This window comes from Geotrypetes seraphini, chromosome 5 (genome assembly GCF_902459505.1).
Source record: "Geotrypetes seraphini chromosome 5, aGeoSer1.1, whole genome shotgun sequence".
NCBI lineage: Eukaryota > Metazoa > Chordata > Amphibia > Gymnophiona > Dermophiidae > Geotrypetes > Geotrypetes seraphini.
In genome coordinates, this window is record NC_047088.1 from 120,418,823 (window position 1) to 120,446,414 (window position 27,592).

General features: G+C 45.3%; 1 protein-coding gene and 1 pseudogene across 3 annotated transcripts in view; both read left to right on the forward strand.

The window, feature by feature from the left end:
- TRA2B (transformer 2 beta homolog) overlaps nucleotides 1–27,592 on the forward strand; it is a 360,067-nt gene that overhangs the window by 119,551 nt on the left and 212,924 nt on the right. The window lies entirely within an intron of this gene.
- LOC117361661 lies at nucleotides 941–2,877 on the forward strand (annotated as a pseudogene).

A 27,592-nucleotide genomic window follows, 5' to 3' on the forward strand; every position in this document is an offset into this window, starting at 1 on the left:
GGGAACTGTGATGAAATGAGGGCAGTGGTGAAAAAGAAGCTTAGGAACAGCTAAAAAAAAAAACCCAACAAAGTCCGTGGAGCAGGCCTGGTCCCTATTCAAGGACACGGTGCTAGAAGCACAAAATCTGTACATCCCCAGATATAGAAAGGAGTGCAAAAAGAACCAAAACAAAAGACCCAGTATGGATAACAAATGTAGTGAAAAAATTAATAGGAGACAAGAAAAAATCGTTCCAGAAGTGGAAAAAAGACAAAACCGGGGATAACTGGAAAGAGCACAGGAAACTCCAAAAAGAATACCACTGAGTGGTTAGGAGAACAAAAAGAGAATATGAAAAGAGACAGGCCAGGGAAGCAAAAAACTTCAAATCGTTCTACAGATATGTTAAAGGGAAGCAACCGGCAAGAGAGGAAGTAGGACCATTGGATGATGGAGATAGAAAGGGAGTAGAAAAGGAGGAAAAAAAGGTGGCCTATAGGCTAAACAAGTTCTTCTCGTCAAGTCTTCAGAAGAGAAGACACAACCAACGTACCGGAACCTGAGAAAATTTTCACTAGAGACCAAGAAGAAAAACTATCGACAATAGAGGTAAGCCTCGAGGATGTCCTCCAGCAGGTAGAGAGATTGAAAACAGACAAATCCCTGGGCCCGGATTCGGTCGACTTCTGCGCTGAGGGGAGGGGGAGTTGGGGGGGGGGGGGGTTAGATGGGGAGGGAAGGGTCCGGGGCTGTGAGTGAGGAGGAGAGGGAAGACGGTGGGCGGTGGCGTGAGGTGGGTGGGGGGGGAGAGGACCGGCCCCTGCTTGAGGGCTGATGGAAAAGGCGAAGGATTTGTTTTCTTGAACATGCTGAATTATAATTGCCTTTTTGTTGAACGTTAGAAACTGTCAGTCTCCGGCAGACCACCGATGAATGAGGAAGTACTGGGTATTCTTCACTATCAGAAAGAAAGAGACACGATTCATTCGGAATGTTTGACGGGTATGATAGTTGCAGTGAGGACACCAGCAGCACCTCTAGCTCTGATGAGAGTGAAGAAGTTGCTCCTTTGCCATCCAGCCTCCCGATAATCAAGAACAATGGACAAGTTTACACGTACCCAGATGGGAAATCTGGCATGGCCACCTGTGAGATGTGTGGGATGGTTGTTGTCAGGTATGCATTTTACTCTAAAATAAAGCGTTTCTGCAGTGTTTCTTGTTCAAGAAGTTATTCCTCAAACTCCAAGAAAGCAAGCATTCTGGCAAGGCTTCAGGGTAAACCTCCAACCAAGAAGGCAAAGGTGCTACAGAAACAGCCTCTCGTTGCTAAGCTAGCAGCTTATGCTCAGTATCAGGCTCTGCAGAACCAAGCAAAGACTAAAGCAGCACCAGTCCCTGTGGAAGGATTTAGCTGGGGTAGCTACATCAGTAGCAATGGTTGTCTTGGCGGCTCCTGTGACCTGTTTCAGACATGTGCCTATGGCAAATTGCTGGGGTGATATATCAGAAAGTGTGAGGGTGGAAGTTCCAAACACAGACTGCAACCTTCCTACCAAAGTCTTCTGGATAGCCGAAGTAATAAAGCTAGCAGGTTTCAATGCACTGTTAAGATATGAAGGCTTTGAAAATGATTCCAGCCTTGATTTCTGGTATAACATTTGTGGAACTGATGTGCATCCGGTTGGCTGGTGTGCAACCAGTTCAAAACCTCTGGTCCCTCCTCGAACTATTCAACACAAATACACAAACTGGAAAAGTTTCTTAGTAAAACGACTTACTGGTGCCAAAACTCTTCCTCCTGATTTTTCACAAAAGGTTTCAGAAAGCATGCAGTATCCCTTCAAACCTTCCATGAGGGTAGAAGTGGTTGACAAAACCTACCTCTGTCGAACACGGGTAGCAGTTGTAGACAGTGTAATTGGAGGACGGCTACGGTTAGTTTACGAGGAGAGTGAGGACAAAACAGATGATTTCTGGTGCCATAAGTACAGGCCGCTCATTCATCACATCGGCTGGTCCCGGGGCATAGGTCACCGTTTCAAGAGATCTGATATTTCAAAAAAGCAGGATGGACATTACGATGTACCGCCACATTTATTTGCTAAAGTAAAAGAAATAGACCAAAGTGGAGAATAGTTTAAGGAGGGAATGAAACTGGAAGCAATAGATCCCCTAAACCTTTCTGCAATATGTGTTGCAACTATTCGAAAGGTGTTAGCTGATGGTTTCCTTATGATTGGGATCGACGGCTCAGAAACAGCAGATGGCTCGGACTGGTTTTGTTACCATGCCACCTCCCCTTCAATATTTCCTGTTGGTTTCTGTGAAATTAACATGATTGAACTGACTCCACCTTGAGGTTACACAAAGCTCCCATTTAAGTGGTTTGACTACCTCGGGGAAACGGGCTCTATTGCAGCACCTGTAAAGCTTTTTAATAAGGAGGTTCCTAACCACGGCTTTCGTGTTGGAATGAAACTGGAAGCCGTAGACCTCATGGAACCACGACTAGTCTGTGTAGCCACGGTAACTCGCATTATCCATCGTCTGCTACGGATCCACTTTGATGGCTGGGAAGATGAATATGACCAGTGGGTAGATTGTGAGTCTTCAGACCTCTATCCTGTTGGCTGGTGCCAGTTAACTGGGTACCAGCTACAGCCCCCAGGGCCACCAACTACGAGAGAGGTCCCGTCTACTGTATCAAAGCAGAAGAAAAAAGCTAAGTCACAGCAGTACAAAGGACATAAGAAAACTACGATTCTGCAAGTGAAAGAAGAGTTGCTGGACAGGGATGATTACGGTTTTTTCCAAGGCTCTTCAGATCAGGAAACTAATGGACCTGGCAGCTACTACATCAAGCAAGAGCCATAAGGCAACTGAAAAGCCTTTTAACACGAGATGAGCCTTTGTATAACACTGACAGATTGATCACCATTAAGTCTGATAGTTGGACTGTCATGGAGACACTTGGTTAACCCCAGAAGAAATTTAAGTTTAGAGTTTTTAGGGCCTGTTGGGGGGGGGGGGGGATATTTTAGTGATAAGGTTTTTCCAGTTTATAAAGGAGATGGACATTTTTGTTGTTGTATTTGAAGTTTTTGAAAGATTTTTGTAATATTTTCAGAGTTCAGATTCATTGTGCATTGTTAAGGATGAACTTCAGACTTTTAGTAAGATTAAAATAGGATTGTGGGAAAATAGTTAAGAAAGCTATAGTTAACATGTATGAACTGTCATGACAAAATAACCTTTTTTTGGTACAAGTTGAGAGATTTGGATCTTCATAAGCAACACCAGTCACTCTTCTAGTTTCCTTTGTTGCAAAAAGTGCAACTAGCATCTTAACTTTTGGTGCGTACAAAATTTTACAGAATTCCTAATTTATTGATATACAAAGGTTTTTTTTGTTTTGTTTTTTGGATTAAAGCCACCTTTTTCAGGGTTTGTCCATTGCTGTTTTTCATCCTTGAATGGTTAAGCAAATGTCTTTGGAGAGCAATGTGAAGCTGGTATAGCATTCTTTTAGATGTACAGGTGCAGCTAGAGAAAAGGGGGAAATCCGATGATGATGATTAAATGCCATAGAACAGGAAGGGGGAAGGTGGAAAGTTCAAAAATCAACTAAATCCCACTTGTGCTCTTAAGCTGGCATAATTCCATTTGCTCAAGCACAGCACAAGGCTGAAATGCCACTAGTACCACTGGTCATGCTAGAATGAATTAGCAAACTTTCACAGTGTATGCCTGCATCTGATTGCTATTCATCCCTCACTTAGGGTCCCTTTTATTAAGCTGCATTAGGTGTTAATGTATGAGATTCAAGCGCAAGTTGGATGCACACCTTCTTGCATATCATATTGAGGGGTACGGTAAATCTGGGTCTCCAAAAAGGAGTACTTAAATGGGCCGCCGCGGGTGCGGATCGCTGGACTAGATGGACCTCGGTCTGATCCGGAGAAGGCGTTTCTTATGTTCTTAAATCCACCCAAGGTATTAAAAGAACTGAAAAATGAAATAGCAGAATTACTTCAAAGAGTTTGCAACCTATCCTTGAAAACAGGGGAGATCCCAGAGGACTGGAGAGTAGCAAATGTTACACCTATCTTCAAAAAGGATCAAGAGGGGACCCGGGAAACTACAGACCGGTAAGTCTGACTTTGGTTCCAGGCAAGATGGTGGAAGCACTGATACAAAACATCAGTGAACACATAGACAGAAACGGGCTACTGAAAACGACCCAGCACGGCTTCTGCAAAGGAAGATCATGTCAAACGAACTTACTGCACTTCTTTGAAAAGATAAACAGACAAATGGACAGAGGAGATCCCATAGACATCATTTATCTTGACTTCCAAAAAGCCTTTGACAAGGTACCCCATGAGCGGCTGCTTAGGAAGCTGTGGAACCACCGGTGGAAGGTGACGTACACAGATGGGTTAGACACTGGTTGGCAGGCAGGAAGCCGCTACTCAGACTGGAGAGAGGTCACGAGCGGTGTCCCGCAGGGGTCAGTACTCGGACCGCTGCTGTTCAATATATTTATTAATGACCTGGAAACAGGGACGAAGTGTGAGGTTATAAAATTTGCAGATGACACCAAACTCTGTAGTAAGGTTAGAACAGTAGAGGAATGCAAAGAATTACAAAGGGATCTGAATAAGCTGGAGGAGTGGGCAAATAAATGGCAGATGAACTTCAAGGTGGAGAAATGCAAGGTCATGCATGTAGGGAAAAAGAACCCGAGGTTCAGCTACAAAATGGAGGGGGGGGGTGTACTTGGGGAAAGTAACCTTGAAAAGGACCTGGGAGTGCTGGTGGACACCACAATGAAGCCAACAGCACAATGTGCAGCGGCCTCAAGGAAAGCAAATAGAATGTTGAGTATCATCAAGAAGAGTATTACAACCAGAACGAAGGAAGTTATCCTGCCGCTGTATCGAGCGATGGTGCGCCCGCATCTGGAGTACTGTGTCCAGTACTAGTTGCCGTACCTGAAGAAGGATATGGCGATACTTGAGAGGGTCCAGAGAAGAGCTACTCGTATGATAAAGGGTATGGAAAACCTTTCATACACAGACAGGCTAGAGAAACCGGGGCTCTTCTCCCTGGAGAGCGGAGACTCAGAGGAGACATGATAGAGACATATAAGATCATGAAGGCATTGAGAATGTGGAGAGAGACAGATTCTTCAGCTTATGGGGAACTACAAGGACAAGAGGGTACTCGGAGAAACTAAAAGGGGACAATGCTTGGAAGTACTTATTCACTCAGAGGGTGGTGGATACCTGGAATGCGCTTCCGGAGGGTGTGATAGGACAGATTACTTTACATGGTTTCAAAGAGAAATTGGATAAATTCTTGAAAGAAAAAGTTATTGACGGATATAGATAGGGAAGATATAGGATAAAAAAGGGTACAGTCAGAAGGATATAGATAAGGAAGGATAAAAGGGATTGAAGAATATAAAGGATCACTTACAGGTCATGGACCTGCTGGGCTGCCGTGGGAGCGGACTGCTAGGCGCGATGGACCTCTGGTCTGACCCAGCGGAGGCAAATCTTATGTTATCTTCTTAACAGGTGTTATCCAGGGACAGCAGGCAGATATTCTCACAACCCACCCATCTACCCCTGGTTGGCTTCTTAGCTAGCTATCTGAACTGAGGAGATGTGCGCCCTACATTGGGCGGGAAGGCATTTGTGCATTCACGGTGTGGCATTCACAAAGTTTCTGGAGTTCTTCAAGCAAGATGGCTTGCGAGGCTGTCCGCATTGGGGCTCCATGGATGACATCACCCATACTTGAGACTATCTGCCTGCTGTCCCTGGATAACACCTGTTACGGTAAGTAACTGTGCAAATCATACTTTGTGGATCGTATTCATCAGGTTAACCTCTCTAATTTGGCATCGGAACCTAATGCTCAGAATTTTGGTGTGCCTCAGGGATCTGTACTTTCATCAATGTTGTTTCTGTTACATCCCTTCCCGATTCCATAATCCATATGCTAGATGTTTAATCCCAACCTGCAATCCAGGAGTTGCAGAAATCCACAACTTCTCTTAGCACATGCTCCATCCTGAGAGCCTGAGAGCTAGTAAACATATCCAGTTACAATTTCTTCAAGCAATCCATGCAGAAGTCTTTTGCTGCTGCTTTTTCTTAATTTTTTTTGCTTTAAGTTCATTTTCTCTTTGGCTTCCATGCTTTGAGAACCTGTCCTGGTGGTCACGCTGCTGGACTGATGTTTTACAGCGAAGCTCTGGAGGATCTGTGGAGCCAGTCTGCTGTGTGCTACCATTTCTAGACTCTGGGTTCCTTCCCCTCGGAGTCTGCTTGCCGGTGACCACCTCACAGGTTCAAGCACAAGGCTATATGCATCTGGAGTGAAACCCACCTGGATTTCAAGGTGCATGCTCCCTACCTGCCCCCGACCATGTGGATGAGGATCTGTAGGGGTGGAGGTTGTAGTCGGTGTCTGGCTGGATGGCAGTCTGAAGATTTCAAGTCTGGAGCCATTTGGAGCTGTTTCTGAGATAGAAAATCCTTTTCCTTCACTCTAATTCTGTTTATAGCTACTGACAGTCTGACACTGCATAATGTGAGTAAACTGGGAGAACTTCAGGAGTGGCTTGTAAAACAATTTTAAAGTCATTTTTCACAGTTTCTGAGGGTATGGTTCAAGTCCCCCCACCTTGCCAGACCCCAAATTGCTATTTTTTTTTTTTTTTGGTTGTTGTTTGTTTACTCTTTTTGGCGCAAATTCGTGATGGTGATCTCGTGATCTTGGATTTAAAAATTGATTTTTTTTTTCTAAGTTTTATTTCTACCTCAAAATCCCCTCTATTTGACACACGATCATTTTGGGATGGACTCCCCAGCCCTTAATCTGTTGAATGAGGACATTGATTGCGCCAGATCAGCAATTATGTACCGTGTGCTGTAGCACACTGGGGGATGGTGCTGGGGAGCTGGCCTGGGTTTGTGCCTTCTGAAGAAAATCTTGCACAGAGGCCATCCTGGAGTTTGGTGCAAAACGTCTGCATTCTGAGTCTAGGGACTTTAGGCATGGCACATGTATCTCAACAGAGCCCTACCATGGTTGTGGAGTCGGTTTTGTCACCGGATTTTTTTTCAGCTCCTCTGAAAGGCGCATTCCTCAGATTCCGCTCATTTGCCGCAGCCAGCGGGCTTGTTGGGCCTTTTTTGGTCTGTTGCACCTGTGGTGAAGCTTCCTGTTCGAGACCCCCTTCAGCTGGCTATGCCAGACCTCGATTGCAGTAGTTGCCATGCAGATTCTTCTGTCCCTTCCACTGTTTTATTTTGAATCGCTGATGCCTTTGTTGAGACTGGTCTCCTTGGCTGTCCTGAGGGTCCGGATTTGGGTGCTGACCCTTCAAAGATTTGTAAGCAGGCTTCTTTCCACTTCTTTATAGGTGATGCTCTGAAAGAGCTCCATTTGGATTCTTCACCTTTCATTTCTCAGGCTTCGGCCCTGGGCTGTTCTCCTGTGCCTTTTTTTGTCCATTCAATTCTCAGCTTCGTGGTCTGGTTTCAGAACATTGTGATACCCCAGAAAGTTCTTTCCGACCTTCTAAAGCTATGTCTATGCTTTATCACCTGATTTTCAGCAGTTTTGAACAGCCTGAGGTGGATTTTATGTTACAAAACATTCTTTTCTAGTGGCATCTTCAGGTAGCCAAGTGGTGGTGGCTGCTTCCTTTATGGCGCGTGCCTGTCATTCCAGCCTGTGCAATGCATTCTCTGTGGAGGTGCATGCCTGTCTTCCGCTGGTGATGGTTGGTGTGGATTAGGTGCACCCCATTATGATCTCATTCAGGTTCTTAGTAAATTCTCTACTGGTGCAGTTTCTGTGTGCCAGACTCTTTGGATCCGCCTTTGAACTGGGGATGCTGCCTCAAGGTTCACCTTAAGCAGACATCTTTTCAAGGGCCAGCTTCTTGTTGGTATAGGTCCGGATGACCTCTACACAGGTATTGCCGAGCGCCGCCTTACGTTGCTCCCTATGAACAAGTTTCACTGGACATCGGGAGGGGGGTCGTAGTACTCTTAGTTCCTTCCGCAGGTATTGTCAGAGATACACAGGTATTTCCTCCAAGAGACATTCTCAGGGCTATGCCCGCATTACAACGGTTCCCATTCCAGGTGTTCTCGGGTTTCTGTGCAGTGGCTGCGGCTATAATGCTCTGATGAAGCCAGGGGTTGAGCGTGGCTTCCTTATCGAAGGCTGACTCAGTTTTGCCTGTAGACTTGACTTTCATTGGATACTATTCTTCCTTTGCCCACCCCCAGCTTGGTTTCTGGACTCCAGCAAGTCGACCAGAACAGATTCCAGGTTTCACGATACTCTGCAATGCCTCTTAGACATTGGGATGCTGGAACCTGTCCCAGAACACAAATTAGGGCTTAGGCGGATACTCCTTATATTTCATTGTATTAGAAAGGCTCAGAGGATTAGAGAACCATTCTGGATCTAAAGTAGGTCACCCGCTCCTTGCGAATTCCTTTTTTCCGAATGGCAACGGAGAACACGGTGATAGCTTCTGCTTTCTCCAGGAGAGTTTCTAGTGTCCTTGGATCTCGGAGGTTTTCCTCCATAATACAGTCTACCTGGAGCATTGCAGGTTTCTGTGTTTCCATGTTATACAACAGCATTTCCAGTATGCAGCTTTACCCTTTGGCCTCGCAAAAGCACCCACTCTTTCCTCAAAGTGATGATAGTTGTGGTGGCTTTCGCCAGCAGAGGATTCAAGTTCACCCTTCCTGAGATAGCTGGTTGATTCGGGCTCCATCTCATTTGGAGTTCAAAAGTGCAATGGAACATAATATAAGAATAACCTTACTGGGTCAGACCAATGGTCCATCAAGTCCAGAAGCCTGTTCTCATGGTGGCCAATCCCAAGTTGTAGCAATATTCCATGCTACTGATAACAGGGCAAGTAGTGGCTTCCCCCATGTCTTTCTCAATAACAGACTATGGACTATTCCTGCAGGAACTTGTCCAAACCTTTCTTAAAACCAGCTAAACTATCTGCTCTGACCACATCCTCTGGTAGCGCATTCCAGAGCTTAACTATTCTCTGAGTGAAAATTTTTTCCTCCAATTGGTTTTAAAAGTATTTCCCTGTAACTTCGAATGTCCCCTAGTCTTTGTAATTTTTGACTTGTACCCGTTCTACTCTACTCAGGATTTTGTAGACTTCAATCGTATCTCTCCTCATCCATCTCTTTTCCAAGCTGAAGAGCCCTAACCGTTTTAGTCTTTCCTCATATGAGAGGAGTTCATCCCCTTTACCATCTCGGTTGCTCTTCTTTGAACCTTTTCTAGCGCCAATATATCTTTCTTGAGATAAGGAGACCAGAATTGAATGCAATACTCCAGATGGAGCGATACAGGGGCATTATAACATTCTTAGTTTTGTTAACCATCCTTTTTCTAATAATTCTTAGCATCCTATTTGTAGTGTCTTGGTTTCACGCATTGGAGTGGATTGTTAACTTCAAGAAGAGCAATTTGACACCCTCCCAGTTCTTGGAATATCTGGGGCTTCTCTTTGATACCAAACAGGGTTATGTGCTTCTTGCCGTGGCACGCAGACAAACATCAACTGCAGATCAGAGCTCTTCTGGACTGTCCAGCTCCTATGGCCTGGCTGTATCTTCAGGTTCTAGGGTCCATGGTGGCCTCTTTGGAGGCAGTCCCCTGGGCCTGAACCCACATTTCCCTGTTAAAGAAGTCCCTTCTCTCTTGATCTCCACAGCTTCATCCCCTTCAAATGCTGCTCCTCTGGACAGAACCAGCTCGCAGCAGCCTGAGCAGGTGGCTTCAGGAGGATGCTTTTTGTCGGGGCAGGCTTCTTCAGATATCAGAATGGATGATTCTTCACGGATGCCAGCCTGTTGGGTTGTGGTGCTCACTGTGGGGAACGATCCATTCTGGAGCCGTGGACTCATTGTCAGAAATGAAGGTCGATCAATCATCTGGAACTTGGGGCAATTCAGCTGGCGTTACTTGCTCTCCAGCCCATTCTAGAAGGAAAAGCGGTTTGATTCTTCTCCGACAACGCACGGAGGAGGCGTACATAAATCGTCAAGGGGGCATGAGAAGTGCTCCCTTAGTCCAGGAAGCTCGCATGCTGTTTCGTTGGGTGGTAGCTCATCTTCTGTTGCTCTCAGCGGCCCACATGGCCGGCGTCGACAACTTTCAGGCAGATTTCCTCAGCCAACAGATTCTAGACCCGGGAGAATGGTCCCTTTTGAAGAAGGCATTCAGTATGATTGTTCAGCGCTGGGGTCAGCCTCAACTGGACTTAACTTCAGCAGAGAACTTGGAGGCTAGGCACTTTTTCAATCAAACACAGTGTGGAAGCCTAGGGCTGGATGCTTTGGTGCAGACCTTGATGGTTCATGAGCTCCTGTATGTGTTCCCTCCATGTATGTGTTCCCTCCATGGTTGGTCGGGTCATAAGAACATAAGAGATGATGCTGCTTGGTCCATCATGCCCAGCAGTCCGCTCACATGGCGGCTCTTTTGGTCAAAGACCAGCGCCCTGAGACTGGCCCTACCAGCGTAAGTCCTTGTTCAGTAGGAACTTGTCTAACTTTGTCTTGAATCCCTGGAGGGTGTTTTCACCTGTGACAGCCTCCGAGAGAGCATTCCAGTTTTCCACCACTCTCTGGGTGAAGAACTTCCTTACGTTTGTATGGAATCTATTCCCTTTCAACTTTTAGAGAGTGCCCTCTCGTTCTCTCTACCTTGGAGAGGGTGAACAACCTGTCCTTATCTACTAAGTCTATCCCCTTCAGTACCTTGAATGTTTCAATCATGTCCCCTCTCAATCTCCTCTGTTCGAGGGAGAAGAGGCCCAGTTTCTCTAATCTTTCGCTGTACGGCAGCTCCTCCAACCCCTTAACCATCTTAGTCGCTCTTCTCTGGACCCTCTCAAGTAGTACCTTGTTTTTCTTCATGTACGGCGACCAGTGCTGTACGCAGTACTCCAGGTGAGGGTGCACCATGACCTTGTACAGCGGCATGATAACCTTCTCCGATCCGTTTGTGAGCCCCTTCTTTATCATTCCTAGCATTCTGTTCGCCCTTTTCACTGCCACCGCACATTGTTTAGACGGCTTCATCGACTTGTCAATCAGCACTCCCAAGTCCCTTTCCTGGGAGGTCTCTCCAAGTACTGCCCCGGACATCCTGTACTTGTGCTTGAGATTTTTGATACCAACATGCATCACATTCGCCACCTTCCAGTCCTCCGGAATTTTTCCTGTTTTGATTGGCTATTAGTTGAAGCAGTTCAGTTATGGTCCCTTTCAGTTCCTTGATGACCCTGGAAGCCATCCGATCCCGGGGATTTATTGCTCTTAAGCCTAGGATAGCGAAGCATCCCAGCCTGGTGATTAGTGACTCTGGATTGGCCTCACCACTTGTAGTATGTGGATCTAGTACATCTTCAGCGGGACCACATGCTCAGACTCCCTCTTCATTGATATCTTTTCAGTCGGGGACCATTGCTCATGGAGAACCCATGGCGCTTTGGTCTTGCAGCATGGCTCTTGAGTGCTCAGCATTGCTGAAGCATGGTTATTTGTAGATAGTAATCTTGACTCTCTTGCACTCGAAGAAACCCTCTACTATGGCTTCATATATCAAGGCCTAGAAGGCTTTCAAACAGTGGTGTGCTAGGGATCAGGTGGAGTATGAAAAGGCCTCCATTTTGGTAGTTCTGGTTTTCCTTCAGGAGGGTTTAGACAAGTCTGGCAGTGGACCTAAAGATCAAGACTGTTTTTTCTGGGCACCATTATCTCGGCACGGTGTATTTCGGAGCTTCAAGCTCTTTCATGCAGGGAACCCCTTCTCTGTTTTACTGACGCGGGTGTTTATCCTCCGTATCATACCTTCCTTCATGCTGAAAGTGGTCTCGGCCTTTCATGTCAACGAGGAGGTTAGGTTGCTTGTATTACATCGAACAGGTTCAGAGCGCAAAGATCAGATCTTAAGCGTCCATTATTTAGAGAGGACTAATGAGTTCAGGCTATCTGATCACCTTTTTTGTTTTAACTGCTGCATCTCACCACGGTAGGCTGGCGTCCAACTCCTCCATCATGTGATGGATTCGAATGGCCATTTCTGTGACTTACATTGTCTGTGGCAAGCAGCCGCCAATCTCGTTTAAATTGTATTCGACATGAAGTGTGGCTGCGTCGTGGTGGAATCTCATGTGATTTAATCTGATGAAATTTGCAGGGTGGGCTACTTGTTCCTCTCTTCATACTTTTATCAGGTTTTACTTAATGGATGTGGCAGCGAGTTCTGATGCCGTTTTTGCAACCTCTGTTTTGAGGAATCCAGAAGGGACATAACAGAATGAAAGATTAGATTTATACTTTCGATAATCTTCTTTCTGTTAGTCCCTGGAAGATTCCATATGACCTGCTCTCTCTGTATACGCTCGGTTGTTTGAAGTAGCCTTCTTCTTTCTGCCTCTGTTACTCTAATTACAGGCTTGAAGATTTTCCAGCCAGTTGCCAGATCCTGTGGGGAGTTTTTGTGAGTATGCACATTGCTGAAGGCCTTTCATGGTGTGCTCGTTGCATCATAAAATAACATCAAACACCCGCAAACACTACAGGAAATGGTGCTTAGAGTACCCGGGAACAGTGGCATAACCAGACAGTCAGTTTTGGGCGGGCTTGAGCCCAAAGCAGATGGACATCGCTCTCTTTCCCTCCGTTGCCCCCATCCCTTGCATCAGACTCTTTCTCCCTGCAAGCTGCTATAGACCTTGGGAGCTGTCTTCCCTCTGCCGTGGTCCTGCCCCTCCTCTGACGTCAGAGACAGGATCGCGGCAGAGGAAGCAACTTGCAGAGATCGCTAGCGCAAGTGATTCTCTCTGCTGGCTGAAATAAGGTAAATGGGGGGAAGCCGGACACCAGCAGGAGGCCAGGGGAGAAGCCGGAGGCCGTTTTCCCCCCTCCCCCCCAGTTTTAAATCGATTCGAATTGATTCACCCAAAATGAATCGGCCAGCACTAGTGGAGATTGAGACAGGCATCTTCCACACTGTGTCTCTCCCATGCAGTAAAGACTATTCAGTGCAATAGGTGAGACATTCTAGACGTTTTTTGGGCTTGTGAGCTACTTTTAAAATTACCAAGTCAAAATGATCTACCAACAATAAAATTAAAAAAAAACCCACAAAGCACACTGTATGCAGAGAAAATGTTAATTATTATTTATATTTGGTTGTTTTTCAAAGAGGTCAAGGCAGATGACTTTAAAATATGCAATGTCACCTCAGTAGCAACTATACAAAAATAGAGAAATATACCCTCTCCCCTTTTACTAAACCGCAACAGTGGTTTTTAGCACAGGGAGCCCCGCGCTGCTCCTGACGCTCATAAGCTCCCTGCGCTAAAAACCGCTATTGTGGTTTAGTAAAAAGGGGTCATAGTGCAAAATATAGATGACAGATACAAATTCGGACACATTTTGATCATTAAATTTAAAATAAAATAATTTTTCCTACCTTTGCTGGTGATTTCATGAGTCTCTGGTTGCACTTCCTTCTTCTGACTGTAAATCCAGTATTTCTTTCTTTCTGCCGCTCCTCTAGACCTCATTCCATTCCCCAACCAACAATCTCTCTCTGTCCCTCCATGAGTCCAACTTTTTCTTCCTCTCGCCCTGCCCCCTCCCCTTTCTTGCTTTCTTTCTCTTTCTTTCTCATTCTCTCTGATGTTTCATTTTTATTAAAATTTGATGCATACGCTTATAACATAGTTTCAAAGCAAATTACAAGTATAAAAAAAGGGGTAACAAAAACAATTTGCACATACCTTTACCAAGTCAAACAGACTTACAGACCACGAAGGGATAGTGGGTAGAACTACATAATTTTAGAAAAAGGCAGCGTTGAAGGATCACATAAAGGGAGGGGACTAAAAGAAGGAACAGAATGCTAAAAACAGCAAAACCTGCAGAGATGCATTTGATTAGTGAATTTTGATTTTCAAAAGCATCTTATCAAGAGCAACTTCTCCTCTGATATATCAGGGCAATGAATTCCATAATTGAGGTGCTGCTACTGAAAATATTTCTGTGCATACTTTTAGAGATGGACCATAGAGTTCTGGATGGAGAGTAGGGAATCAATAACCTGTCTAAGAAAGTAGGAAGATTAGTTTGACGGATCTTAAATGAGAGTAATTCTATTTTATGGGTGATGCGGTGAGATACTGGCAGCCAATGAGCATTTTTTAAAAGAGATGTTACATGATCATATTTTTTTTGAATTTGTTATGATTTGTATTGTAGTATTTTAGATAAGTTGAAAGTCTCCTTATTTGTTTTTGGGTAATACCTTTTTAATAGAGAATTACAATAATCAAGTTTAGAAATAACAAGGGAGTGAATAAGCATATTGAGTGCCGATGGTTCCAATACTTTTGCTAGTACCTTTTCTCTCTCTCTCCCTGCCCCCCCCCCCCAGCCACCACCGCCACAAATTTTTCCCTGCTTCCTCAACGCCAGGCCAGGTGTGTACAAGCACCGGGTCCACAAGCCTTTCCCCCCCCCCCCCCTCTCCCCCGACTTCAATTGTGACATCGGAGAGGAAGTTCTGGGTCAGCCAGGCAGTGATTGGCTGGCCTGGAACTTTCTCTCTGACATCACTATTGACGTCGGGTGGGGAAGGCTGTGGGCCTGGCACTTGTACACGCGGGCCTGGCACTTGTACTCGTCAGGCCTGGCGTCAGACAAGCAGGGAGAACAGAACGCAAAGGCAACATGAGTCTATTGCGATCGACCTTTTGGGCACCCCTGTTCTAGACCATAGGGTTATTTCCCACTACTCGCATGGTCTGCAGAAGAAATCCATTACAGGTTTTTCACTCTGCCTCTAGTGTGCGTCACAAGCTAGTTTAGCGCCCTCTAGCAGTCTTTTCTTCACGCATGGCTGCAGCTGTGTAGATTCTGCTCTCCCCATTATATTATTTTAATTAGTAAGTTCGTCCCTTTTGTGGATATTTTCACGTTTGAAATGGATTTGAAGCTCTGCCTGCTTGAGAATTCACAGACGTCGGTCTGTAGTAGAGAGTTGCGTGGGGACAGAAATTCCACCTGTCCCTGCCGAAATCCCTCCGTCCCCGCCCATCCCTATAAACTTCAGAAATAGTTATTTCATCTAATTATGCTACTGAATTAAAGGCTCTGGTAAGAGACCCATTTACAAATAAGCAAAGACACTTTATTAATTTGGAAAATGTTAATTGGGAAGAATACATACTTTGTAAATGGGTTTCTACCAGAGCCTTTAATGTAAATATAAAATAGAAATACGCAGCTGATGAGGACCCCCAAGCTTTCAGCTGTGGACTTCCTCTGCAGTTGGCCGGGAGTCCATTTTGCCAAGCTTGGCAGGCAGCAGTAGCGTCTGAGTCACAGATGCAGGCACCTCAGTGGCTCATGGATGCTGCCAGTGACTGCTGCGCTTGGTGGAAGGGAGTTCTGGCTGTCTTTAGAGGAAGTCCTCTGCTAGTGGTGCTTGGGGATCCCCACCAGTTATAGCAAGGGTCAGCAAGTACTTTTGGCATTGAAGTTGAGTTGCCATGTCCTAGACCATCGCTCCAGTAGGAGTAGGTCGTGCATCATGTTGTCGGGCACTGAATCTTCGTCTGTTGTGCATTTGCCCACTACATTACTCAGTTTGGCGTCATCGGCGAATAATGTTATTTTACCTTGAACCCTTCTGCCAAGTCTCTTATAAAGATGTTGAATAGGATTGGGCCCAAGACTGAGCCCTGTGGTACTCCACTAATCACCTCCGTCATTTCGGAGGGGGTGCCATTCACCACCACCCTTTGGAGCCTACCTTCAAGCCAGCTCCCAACCCATTTCGTCAATGTGTTACCTAATCCTATAGAACTCATCTTGCTCAGTAACCTGCGGTGTGGTACGCTATCGAATGCTTTGGTAAAGTCCAGGTACACGGCTTTGGCGAGTGGCGGGCTTTTGAGCAACTTCTGGTCAAATGCTGTTTTTTTATTGACTGGCTTTCTGGAGCAGACGCAGATGAGGGAAGATTCGTGTGTGCCGACACTTGGAGCCCGGATTGAGATTCAGAGCAAACTAATCCAGATCTATGCAGCCCAGCTCAAATGGGCTATTTTTTTGGGTGGGTGTTGGTGATGCCCCCAGGTCTCCGCTCCTTCCTTCAGCTGTGGCTGCTCCAGGGGATGGGAGGGGTGCTCGAGCGCGTGTACTTGCACACGAATGGTGAGCAGGGTCCTCCTGCTTCAAGTGTCAATGAAGTGCTGGTCCACCACCTCTCGACTGAGAGAAAATGTGGGAGTGGGGAGATCTAACATTTCTGGCTTGCCGGCCTTCACATTGGGGGGCGGGGGCGGCAACAGTAAAGACTTGTCTGGCATTTTCTAATTAATCAGCTATAATCTAACTAGAGAAACTCTTTATTTTTGTAATAGGAGGGGTTTGTTTGTTTTTGTCTTTTAAAAATATTTGTTGAAAGTACATGTCAATAGGATTTTCGAAGGGGTAAAAGGCCAATGGGTAATGTTTTTCTTGCAGGACCCCAGCTATGTCTAATGCTAGCTCTGGAAGATAATACATTCCAAAAATAAGAATCCCCTTTTCTGTCTTCATCACCTGGTCATTTAATTTTCTTCATCACGTTGGTCCTAGTCTCTTTTTTTTTATTTTACTTTTCCTTGTCTTCTTTTAGCTCTCTGGCCAGGGTATATTTGGCATTTCTTCTTTCTCCATGGCTGCCATTCATCTTGCTTCTGCATTGCAATCACTCTAGCATTGTCCCTTGGCAATGGCACCCCCCTGACCTCTTCTCCCCAACCCACACTGCATGTGCGCTTTCCTCCCCCTTCCCTCCCATACCTCTCTGGCTATTTGCTGACACAAGCTGCATCTCCAACCTACTGCCTGAATTGGCATCGGCTCTTTCTCTGATGTCGCTTGCTGACCCCACGACCAGTGTTGCCAGTTTGGTGGTTTTCACTCCCAATTTGGCTACTTGTTAAAGCCCTGCAGTAAACATGCTGCCTGGAAGCTTTCCCTTTTCTACTGTCCCCATTTAGGAACGAAGCAATAGCAGAAGGAAAAATTTCAGCCCATCAAAGATAGTGTGCTTACTTTATGCTGATGGTGGCCTGAAGAATGCAAGTACATAAAAACATAATTACCATACTGGGATAGATCAAAGGTCCATCAAGCCCAGTATCCTGTTTCCAAAGGTGGCCAACACCTAGCTAGATTCAAAGTAACAAAACAGATTCTATGCTGCTTATTCTAGGAATAAGCAGTGGATTTCCCCAAGCCATCTCAATAATAGGTCCTCGACAAGCGGCGGTCACAACACGGAAGATGACCTCTCTCGCAGGGTACGGGAAGCAGCAGAGGTAAGGCCCTGCCCATCGCAAGGTCCGTGGCAGGATGGGGATTGCCATAGAGACACTGGGGAGAGAGACAGAAAAGGACCTTGAGGAGGGGTGGGAAATTTCAAGTTTCATTTAAAATTTGATAAATCGTTAATCAAACTTCTAAGCGATGAAGATAAATAAAAATTCAAAGGGTATAATATATCAGACATACAATGGACCTACAGGACTTACTGTGCCAAAGGGGAAAGAGGTTTAGAAATACAATATTTGATAGGAAAGAAAACAAATGGAAAAATTATGTTCTTACCTGTTAATTTTCTTTACTTTAGACACAGCAGATGAATCCAGAGACCAAGGGGATAGCACATATCTACCAGCAGGCGGAGATACAGAAACTGATTAACAGGTGGTCCTATTGGCTGGCACTCCTCCTGTTTATCCAGTATAGCTCCTTGCTCAAGCATCCGTAACCATCAATAGGCATAGCATGTAAAAAACTTCTTTCGCATAACAAATCTCAAAAGGCAATAATATAGAACACAACCATCAATAATAACAAACTTCGAAAGTTGCAAAGGAAAAACCGACAGACAATATTCAGAAAGGGTGGGGCTCTGGATTCATCTGCTGCGTCTAAAGGAAAGAAAATTAACAAGTAAGAACATAATATTTCCTTCCTTAGCAACAGCAGCAGATGAATCCAGAGATCAATGGGATGTAGCAAAGCAATCCTCAATCTGGGTGGGAAGCAAACGCCGCCTCCGCAACAACCGAAGCACTAATCGTATCCACCGCATGCACCCCCACATCCAACTGGTAATGCTGAGATAAAGCACTCTTGGAAGACCAAGTAGCTGGGAGACAAAACTCCTCCAAGGAAAAAACCTCTGGATCGAGTCCAAGAAGTAGCCATCGCTCTGGCAGAATGGTCATGAAGTTCTTTCGCCAACCGCTTCCCTGCCATCAAGCAAGCGTAAAGAATGTCCTCTTAGATGGAGGCTTTGGACACCGCCATACGTTTGAGGCGTCCCTTGAAAAATACAAAAAGGTGATCTAAACAACTAAAAGTCGATAGAAACCTAGCTTGTAGAGAACGCTAAACACTTTCAAAAAATGCAGTGAAGGAAAAGTGAGAGTGTCAGAAAAGAAAGGATGACACCTCCTTAGAAAGAAATTGTGGTACCGTACGAACTGACACCCCAGATTTTGTAAATCAGAAATAGGAATCCCCGCCAAACAAGGCCTGCAACTTAGAAAACCGCCGAGCTAAAGCCATGGCCACAAGAAACCCCATGTTCAACGGCACAGCCCTTTAGAGTCTCAAAAGACAAGGATGAAATGAAGCCTTCAGTAAACTGCGAAGAAGTACCTTAAGATTGTACTCCGGACAGGGCTTTCTAAGAGGTGTACGAATATACCGTACTTTGTTTAGGAACTGAAGCTGAGAAATAAGCGAAGAGCAATATACCTAGCCCTTGTAACAAGCTAAGAATGGCACTTGAAGCTGAAGGGAATTGAATGCTAAGCCCTTGGCAATACACTTGCACCAAAAAAGAACTCTGGAAGGGTGCAAATGTTGAGAAGTACCCAAGAAAGGAAAAACCTCCAAAAGTAAGCAGAAGCCACAGGTGAAGATGTCTATATTGCCTGGATAAAAGAAGAAACAACCTGCTTCGCATAACCCTTACACGTCAGTCATGACTTTTCAAAAGCTAGGTCGCAATACCAAAGTAGTACGAATATCCATGTTGATTGGACCCTAGGTGAGCAAATCCGGAGATACCAGGAAACTCAACATTCTGGCTGTCGAAAGACTCACAGATCCGCATAGCAAGGATGGCGCAGCCAATCCAGAGATTCTACAAATACTGTGCCCTGAAAGCGAGCTTGAGATGGCAAATCCAAGCCATCATCAGCCAGGGGAAAACACTGAAAAAAGAGAAACCAGAGGCGAGAAAGAAGCCATTCTACTACCCCCTCTGACTCCCACTCCCTGTGCCTGCCGAAGAAGCTAGGAAACTTAGAATTTTTAGACAAGGTCACGAGGTCTAGTTCCAGGAGATCTCACTTCCATAAAAAGAGCTGTAACGCCTGAGCCAAAATTCTCAAAATCCAGGATATAGAAGATTTCACTATTACTAACATTTACACATTCTAGAGCGTACACAGTAACATACATTAAATGGGCCATGCTCAGATTTTGCGGAGAGAAAGTCTATCCAAACTCTTTTCCTGACCCATAAAATGATCTGCGAACAGAAGAGGAAGATGAGGGTCCACCCATTGAAGTAAAACCACAACTTTACCCGCCAACTGAGTACATCACCTATTGCCCAGACTGTAGAGAAACACCCCCATCATAATACTGACTGAAAAGACCTTCAGCGTCATTCCTGAAGAATGGTCTGAAGCTCCAGAAATGGTAGCCTGACCATGCTCCAGAGTAGAAGAATGAACAAGTACTGAGTCGCCTCTTAAGACCAGACTCCTGGAGCTGAGGATGGAAGGCACCGAGCCTCCCAACCCGAAAGCTCGGGATGTTTGATGGCCATGAGCTAGTCCAGCAAAGACCGAGGCATGCCTTTGAAAAGATAAATCTCGCTAACCCACCAAATCATACAGAGCGATGCTTGAGGAGCCTACCAAATAATTGGAGCCCTAAGATACCGGGAATCACCGGAACAAAAGCATCTGTTGTAGCGTTAGAATGGGAAAGCAAGCCGAAGTTCCCAGTGGAATCAGCAACATGGATCTTAGAACCTGTACAGAATCCCATACTCTTGGTCATGGTGACCGAAGAAGAATGCAAACCTGAGACTGTGACCCATCGCCCTAGTCTCTGGGAAGAAACACATTTCTCTCCTATATGAATAAAAACATCTCCCCGATATACCTATAAATAGTACAGGAGAAAAGAGCGCTGTGCAAATTTGAAGATTCACGTCCAAAGAACTGAGGAAAAGAAACCACCCTTTTCGTGTCAGTCAAATGGCCCGACTGGAAGACGTCCGAATCAAGCAGTCAGTCAGGAAGAAATTAGGTGAATCGCCTGGTAGCGCCAAAACAGTACCAGTGCCCACATTTTCTAAAATGTTCGTGAAGCCTTGGGTAGGCGAAATGGCATGTGCCAAAACCGAAAGCGCTGCTCCAAGAGAGGCAAGCAAACCTAGTGCAAATTCGGAGTCCAAAGTGAAAATGTAAATATTCTCCCAGTTTTTCTGCAGAAATGTGCAACCCTGAGAAACTAAATCAGCAGAATGGGATCCAGTCTGCCCAATGACCCCGTCTTGGGCACCATGCAGTAAGCGGAACAACGTCCCTTACTTCCTGAAGAACTACAAGAACTGCCCTGAGGACCAGTAACACTTAAAAGGGAAACACAAAACATAGAGACTCCAAGAACAAACCAGAAACCTGAGGAGGATGCAAAGTTGCAAGCATCCTGAAAAATGTTCAAAGCCCCATGACCTGACATTATAGTGTCTTCTCCCTCATGAGAAAGTCTGAAGAGTCATTAGAAGAAGTCAAGATCCCCTCAGAATGAAGTGCAGAAGGTCAGTGAACGGCAGGATGAGAACTGTAGGATCTGTAAGAAGAAAGAAATTCTCCTAGGAAAAATCAAGTTTCGCAATGTACAGAGGAGTATACTGGAACCATGAAAACAGTATGAACTCCATACAATGTGAGCGAAATGCGTATGTCCTTTAAAGTGAATACGTACTAGATGCAATCAAGATGCCGCATCTACCGCCCCGTGGAAAACAACAGCATCCTAACAGGTATCAGACAAAGCTCACATTGCTAATGAGAGCTTCAGGGATGAGACTAACAGCCACAAAGCGTGCACTCCTCTGCGGGTTTGATAGAATAGATAACTGGCTCCTGGTTAGAAGGAGCTGCACAGCCTTCCTGTCTGGTTGGGGGGTCCATCTAGCATGTGCAATGAGAAGATGGCGACAGGAGAAGCCAGCGTGATAAGCATGGAAATCTGAAGTACAGGCCCTCTCAGAAATAGAGAAAGAGAGTCCTGGCCGCAGGAAGATGTGAAATGTCATTAGGCCCATAGAGACAGCCCTAACTTGGAAACTGTTAGTCATATAAAGGCATATATATCCTATGCCACTACTAGACACATGCAGTGCAGTACAGAGGCCCAAATAAGAAGGACAGTTATTAACAGGGACCTCAAGAGAGACAATGAGATACCCGTGTGAGATACAGGGCACTATCTTACTGCTGATCTCACTGTACCGTGAGTTGCCGTATGTCGACCCAGTCCGGAGACAAAGCGAGACTAGGTGACCTAGCACAGGTCAGAGTCTCTAGTAATCCCCTTGAGTGCTAACCCCAGAGTCCGATTAAACTAGCAGCTTCCTTCAAGGGAATACAGCAGGAACACAGACATAGACATATAAATCTGCCCAAAATTTTCCCAAAGCTGGTGAATCATGCACAACTCGTCTGGAGAGGAGAGGAGAAAGCCGTGGCATACCCTGACCAAAGTCAGCTGTAAATAAACTACCGGAACGCCGCAGCTCTGCCTCCATCGCCGGAGACCCAAGCGCACGCCTGATTCTCACTGAAACGTGGCTGCTGCATCAACGCTCCTAGAAACATAGTCGGATTCAAGCCCCACAAAATTTACCCTGCTGCGGCCTGCATAGAAAGAAAATCAGACTCGGGGAATAAATAGAAGAACGGTGCAGTGCTTCCCACAGTGTCGGAAAAAACATGTCCTATCTCATGTGCTCTGCTATGAACTGGCACCTGCACATGGCCACGACAAACACCGACGAAAGAGAGCCTCTGAATAAACAGGACTACTACTGCTGCACTGAAACCCAACGAGGAGAACAAGTGCGAGCATGAAATTGCACTGCTACTGCCGTGCTGTAACCAACAAGGAAACCAAGCATGTGCTCGCAAAGGGCGGGAAAGTGCCGGCTCCCTCAACGGATTTCTAGTCATAAAACTTAGCCTCAATAAAATATCCATTCCTTAAACATATGATGACCGAACTCACAGTACTAAGACTCCCAAACAGAACCTGAAGTACAAACAACAGTAAAAAACACATTCATACTCACAAGCTTGCTGTTATTGCTGGTTGATGCCAGTAAGAGCCGGTTGTGCAGCACTAACAGGGCAGAATGTAGCAACTGTGGTCTCCTTTTTTTTTTTTTTTAACAGAGAAGGGAAAGAAAATAAAATTGAGACCCAGTCAGACCCTCTAGCAATGGTGGGAGGGTGAGGCAGGGACCTGGGGGGGCCCAGGTGTAACCCCTAAAGCCGGCACCATTCAGCCGGACACCCCTGTCTCACTGAAGAGAAAATCTCAACAGGAGAAATAGCATTGCCAGCTCACTGAAGAGAAACCTCAATAGGAGAAACAGAATGGCAGTCTCACTGAAGAGAAACCTCAACAGGAGAAAATAAAGTTCCAGTCACAGTCAGAATCTAGGAGCTATTTGAATAGCGACTATCACCTGCTGGGAGATAGAGCATACTGGAGATACAGGAGGAGTGCCAGCCAAAAGGAGCTGTTAATCAGTTTCTCTATCTCCGCCTGCTGGTAGATGTGTGCTATCCTATTGGTCTCTGGATTCATCTGCTGCTGTTGGCTAAGGAAGGGGAAAAACAGGATGGGGGAACAGAAACCAAAGGAAAGCAGAGAGAACAGTGATTAGGAAAGAAAGAGATTGGGACGCGAAATAAAAGAAAGAAAGAAAGGGAGAGAAGAGCCAAGGAGAGTGATTCTGTAGAAAGAATGGAAGTCAAGTGGAATGGTGGAGATCTATCAAGCAGGTCAAAGGCATCTTTGAAAAGAAAGGTTTTTAGGTTGCTTTTAAATCTATCCAGAAAGCAGACTTGAACCAAAAGACAAGGCAGATGCTGGACTAGAGGGGATACACCCTAAACAGAGGAGGGATGGGGAAGAGAAAGAGAGTGAGATTGACAGAAAGACCTGGAACAAAGGTGGGAGGACTCGAAATGTTAGCAGAAGAAAGAGAGAGAGAAAAAAAACTTGAAATAAAGGGGAGGCCGATGTTGGACTTGGGGGTGTATAGAGGGAAGAGAGAGAAAGAGAAGTGGAAAGATTCTGGAACAGGGAGGAAGGAGAGAGAGAGGCAGAGAAAGACCTGGAAGAGAGAACAAATGCTGGACATGGGGGTTGTAAGTAGAAGAAAGACACAGAGACCTGGACCAAAGAGGAATGACAGGAGGCAGATGCTGGACTATGAGCGATACAGACAAAGGGGGAGAGACCCTGAGGAAGAACAGAGAGATGCAAGATCATAACAGCGGAGGGAGAGAGAGGGAGACATGTTGCCAATAGGGGCGGAGGAGAGAGGAAGAAAAGTTGGACTCGTGGAGGGACAGAGAGAGATGTTGGTTGGGGAAGGGAATGAGGTCTGGAGGGGAGAGAGCATGCAGGAGGCAAGAAGAAAAAAATGTTGGATGCACAGTCAGAAGGAAGTGCAACCAGAGACTCATGAAATCACCAGACAACAAAGGTAGGAAAAAAGATTTTATTTTCAATTTAGTGATCAAAATGTGTCGGTTTTGAGAATTTATAATCTGAGATCTATATTTTGCACGATATTTGTCTATTTTTCTACAGTTGCTACTGAGGTGAGATTGCATTTTTAAAAATCATCTACCTTGACCTCTTTGAAAAATAAAACTAATTTAAATGATAATTAACATTTTCTCTGCATAGAGTGTGCTTCTGTTTTTTTTTATTTATTATTCGTGACCAGAGGCTTTTCGGTCCATTTTACCTAGTATGTATTTGTTGTCAGTCTTGTAGTTTTTTTTTATAGAAATGTATGTTTTATTTGTTAAATTTTTGTTTAAATGTTAATTTTAAATCTTGTTCAACGCTTTGTAGTTTCTAAAAAGCGTTCAATCAAAAACCTGAATAAACAAACAATAAACAATTTTGTGGTTACCATTATGAATTAATAAGATACTGTGTGTACATGAAAAATGAATGGAAGAAATTACATTACAGTTAGTACTATTATAATGGGGATGGGGTCAGGGGCGGAGCTTGAGCTGGGGTACTTGGTTGGTATTTGTTAGACTTAGGGGGTTACTTGGCTTGAAAAAGTTGAGAAACACTGGTCTAGGTGACTATAGAGTTCACTCAGTAAGGGTCCCTTTTACAAAGCCACAGTAGCAATTCTCCCATGGCAAATGCACCAAAGTCCATTCAATTCCTAGGGGCTTCAGTGCATTTGATGTGGCAGAATTGCTATCGCAGCTTTGTATAAGGAGCCCTAAGACAGGAACTACTGTCTCTGTGCTATGTCTTAAACAAAAACCAGATTGCCGGGGATGCAAAGCATTAACTGATTCAAAATGAGTTTGAAGTTGGTTGACTACCACTCTTTCAAGTTTTGAAAGAAATGGAAGGTTTGATATTGGCCAGTAGTTATTCGGAATAAGAGGACCTGCATTACTTTTTTTCAAAGGTGGCTTAAATGCTACTGGAATACTGTCTAAATGTCAAATCTTAAAAAAGGAAGTCATATTGAGCACTGGAAAATAATTAATAATTAACTAATAAAAATAATACACATTTAATTTTCTCCACCACCAAATTTCCCCATCCCGACCCACCCGGCTGCTTTTTCATGCCACCCGGCTGGAAAAAATTTCTGGGGAGAACACTGCCACTGTTTCAAACTCCACTTGCCAGTGGGCGCCTTCTTTCAATAATAATGATAATACAACTAAAAGGGGAGTCGTTGAAGCATTTCTTTATGACAAAAGGCTGTACAATTTTCCAAGCAGAGTCTGAGAGCCAAAGCCATTGAGAGTACAATACAGCTCATTAGACTGCAGCTCTGGCAGGTCCTAGGGGAGAAGCAAGCAGCAGTAATTCAAACATCTTTAAAAGCAATGAAAACACATGCAAGAGGAAAAGAGAAGAAGGCAAGGGAAAGGGGTTATAGAAAATAATAAAACAGAAGCATTACCAGAACAGAAGGAGAGGTGGCTCTTTCTAAGCATTTTCTGCTCATGAACTCTGCTTTATGTTCAGAGAAGCAATGTTTGTGCTGAGTTCTCTGGAAACCCCATCCAGCCCCTGAATGCTGCTGGCACCAGGCAGAGGATATTCCAGCCTGTTGCTTCTGGCAAGCAAAAGCCATGGATCAGCCCTCATCTTCCAGCATATTACCTACTCAGCAACTTTCTTCTCACCATCCAAATGGAGCTCTGAGAGGCAGCTCGAGCCGCGAGGCTCGTCTTCTTTTCCAGCCTGCAGCAGCGCACATATACGACCAGAAGTCTTCCCCCGACGTCAGAGCTGATGTCGGATAGAAGGCTAAGCATCAGTCACATGAGCGTGCAGGGCCCGTTGCCCTACACGCTGCACGTAACTGACACAAAGCCCTCCCTCCGACGTCAGCGCTGACATTGGGGAAGACTTGGCAAGTGTGCTGCTGCAGGGCAGGTAGGAAAAGAAGACGAGCCTCGCGGCTCGAGTTGCATCCAACCCTGCGGGATCCCCAAGACCACGAAGTGGTGTCCCCACGGGATCCCCGTGGTTTGAGGGGGCGTCCCCACGGGATCCCTGTGACCTGAAGGGGGATTCCCGTCGTCCCCGTTCCTGTGTGGCTCTCTAGTCTGTAGCTGATAGGCCAATGCTTTTGAGGTACCTGTTAGCCAGTCTGCTTAGTGTGCCTTGTTCAGGGCTGTCCCTGACATAGTTTCACTCCGTGTGAGGGGGGGTGTCAAGCGCAGACTAGCGCACTTAGGGAGCTCAGAGGTGTTCTGCAGTGCGTTGGTTGCGTTTTCACGCCTCCACCTGTCCAGGTGCACATCTGGTGGTCCGCAGGGATGGAAGCATACTCAGGGCAGTTTGACTAGCAGCCCGAAAATCAGCTTGAAGGATGAATTTCCAGCATTGTGGCAATGAATTCTAAACCGGCCATTGAAAAGGCTGAGAGCAGATGCAGGCTGTTTGGGTCCAGTAATTGTGAGTAAAGTGTTGCTGATAAGCCCCAAAATTGAGCTTTTAAAAGTTAATTTTGAGGGGGTTTGAAGGTTTCATTGTGTTCCTCTGTTCCCTATCCTGAAATATGATGATTTTGTAATTTTTAAAGTTTGAGAAATGTTGTTTTTGGTGCGTTTTTGAAACAAATTCAGGTCCATCTGCCGTTTTGAATTTTTAATGATCCTTTTTTCAACTTTCCCCTGCTTCTGTAAAATTCAAAATTTTGCCAGGAAAACTGCTGGAGTGGAGTCCTTAGGGTCTCCTTGTGTGGATTCATACCAAATTTGGGGGAAAATTTGCCGCTTTTAGAGGGTTTTGCGCTGTGTGGTGCAGTAGGGGGGGGGGGAGCAGTAACTACTGGTTCAGCCTCCCCTTCACAGAAGCTATCCCATTGGGGCAGCCTCATTTATTTTTGGAGCTTGGTTCTGCGGTTCATCCCTGAAGCTCTCATTAGCAATGTGAGCTTTGTCTGATACCTGTTAGGATGCTGTTGTTTTCCACGGGGCGGTAGATGCGGCATCTTGATTGCATCTAGTACGTATTCACTTTAAAGGACATACGCATTTCGCTCACATTGCATGGAGTTCATACTGTTTTCATGGTTCCAGTATACTCCTCTGTACATTGCGAAACTTGATTTTTCCTAGGAGAATTTCTTTCTTCTTACAGATCTTACAGTTCTCATCCTGCCGTTCACTGACCTTCTGCACTTCATTCTGAGGGGATCTTGACTTCTTCTAATGACTCTTCAGACTTTCTCATGAGGGAGAAGACACTATAATGTCAGGTCATGGGGCTTTGAACATTTTGTCTGCCATGAGATGGATTCTCCGCAGCCTAAGAAGTGCAAGTATGAGTCATCTAAGGATGCCTCTGAACCTACCAGATTTTTTATTTTTATTTTTTTTGGGGGGACAGTGCTGCACTTCCCGGATTTGGGAATCTGGACTTGATTCCTGGATCCATGGATCCCTTTGGGGAGAGAAGATCTGACTGTCAAGCGCTTGTTTAAGTTTGAAGCACTACTGGATCTTGCTGCGGCATCCTTACTGGAGTTGAGCATGAATTTCAGCCCGCTCCTCTTATTTTTTCAACTTTTTCTCCCTAGCACTGCAGCGTTTGTTCGCAATCTGCAACTTTTCCTGGCTTCCGGATATGAGT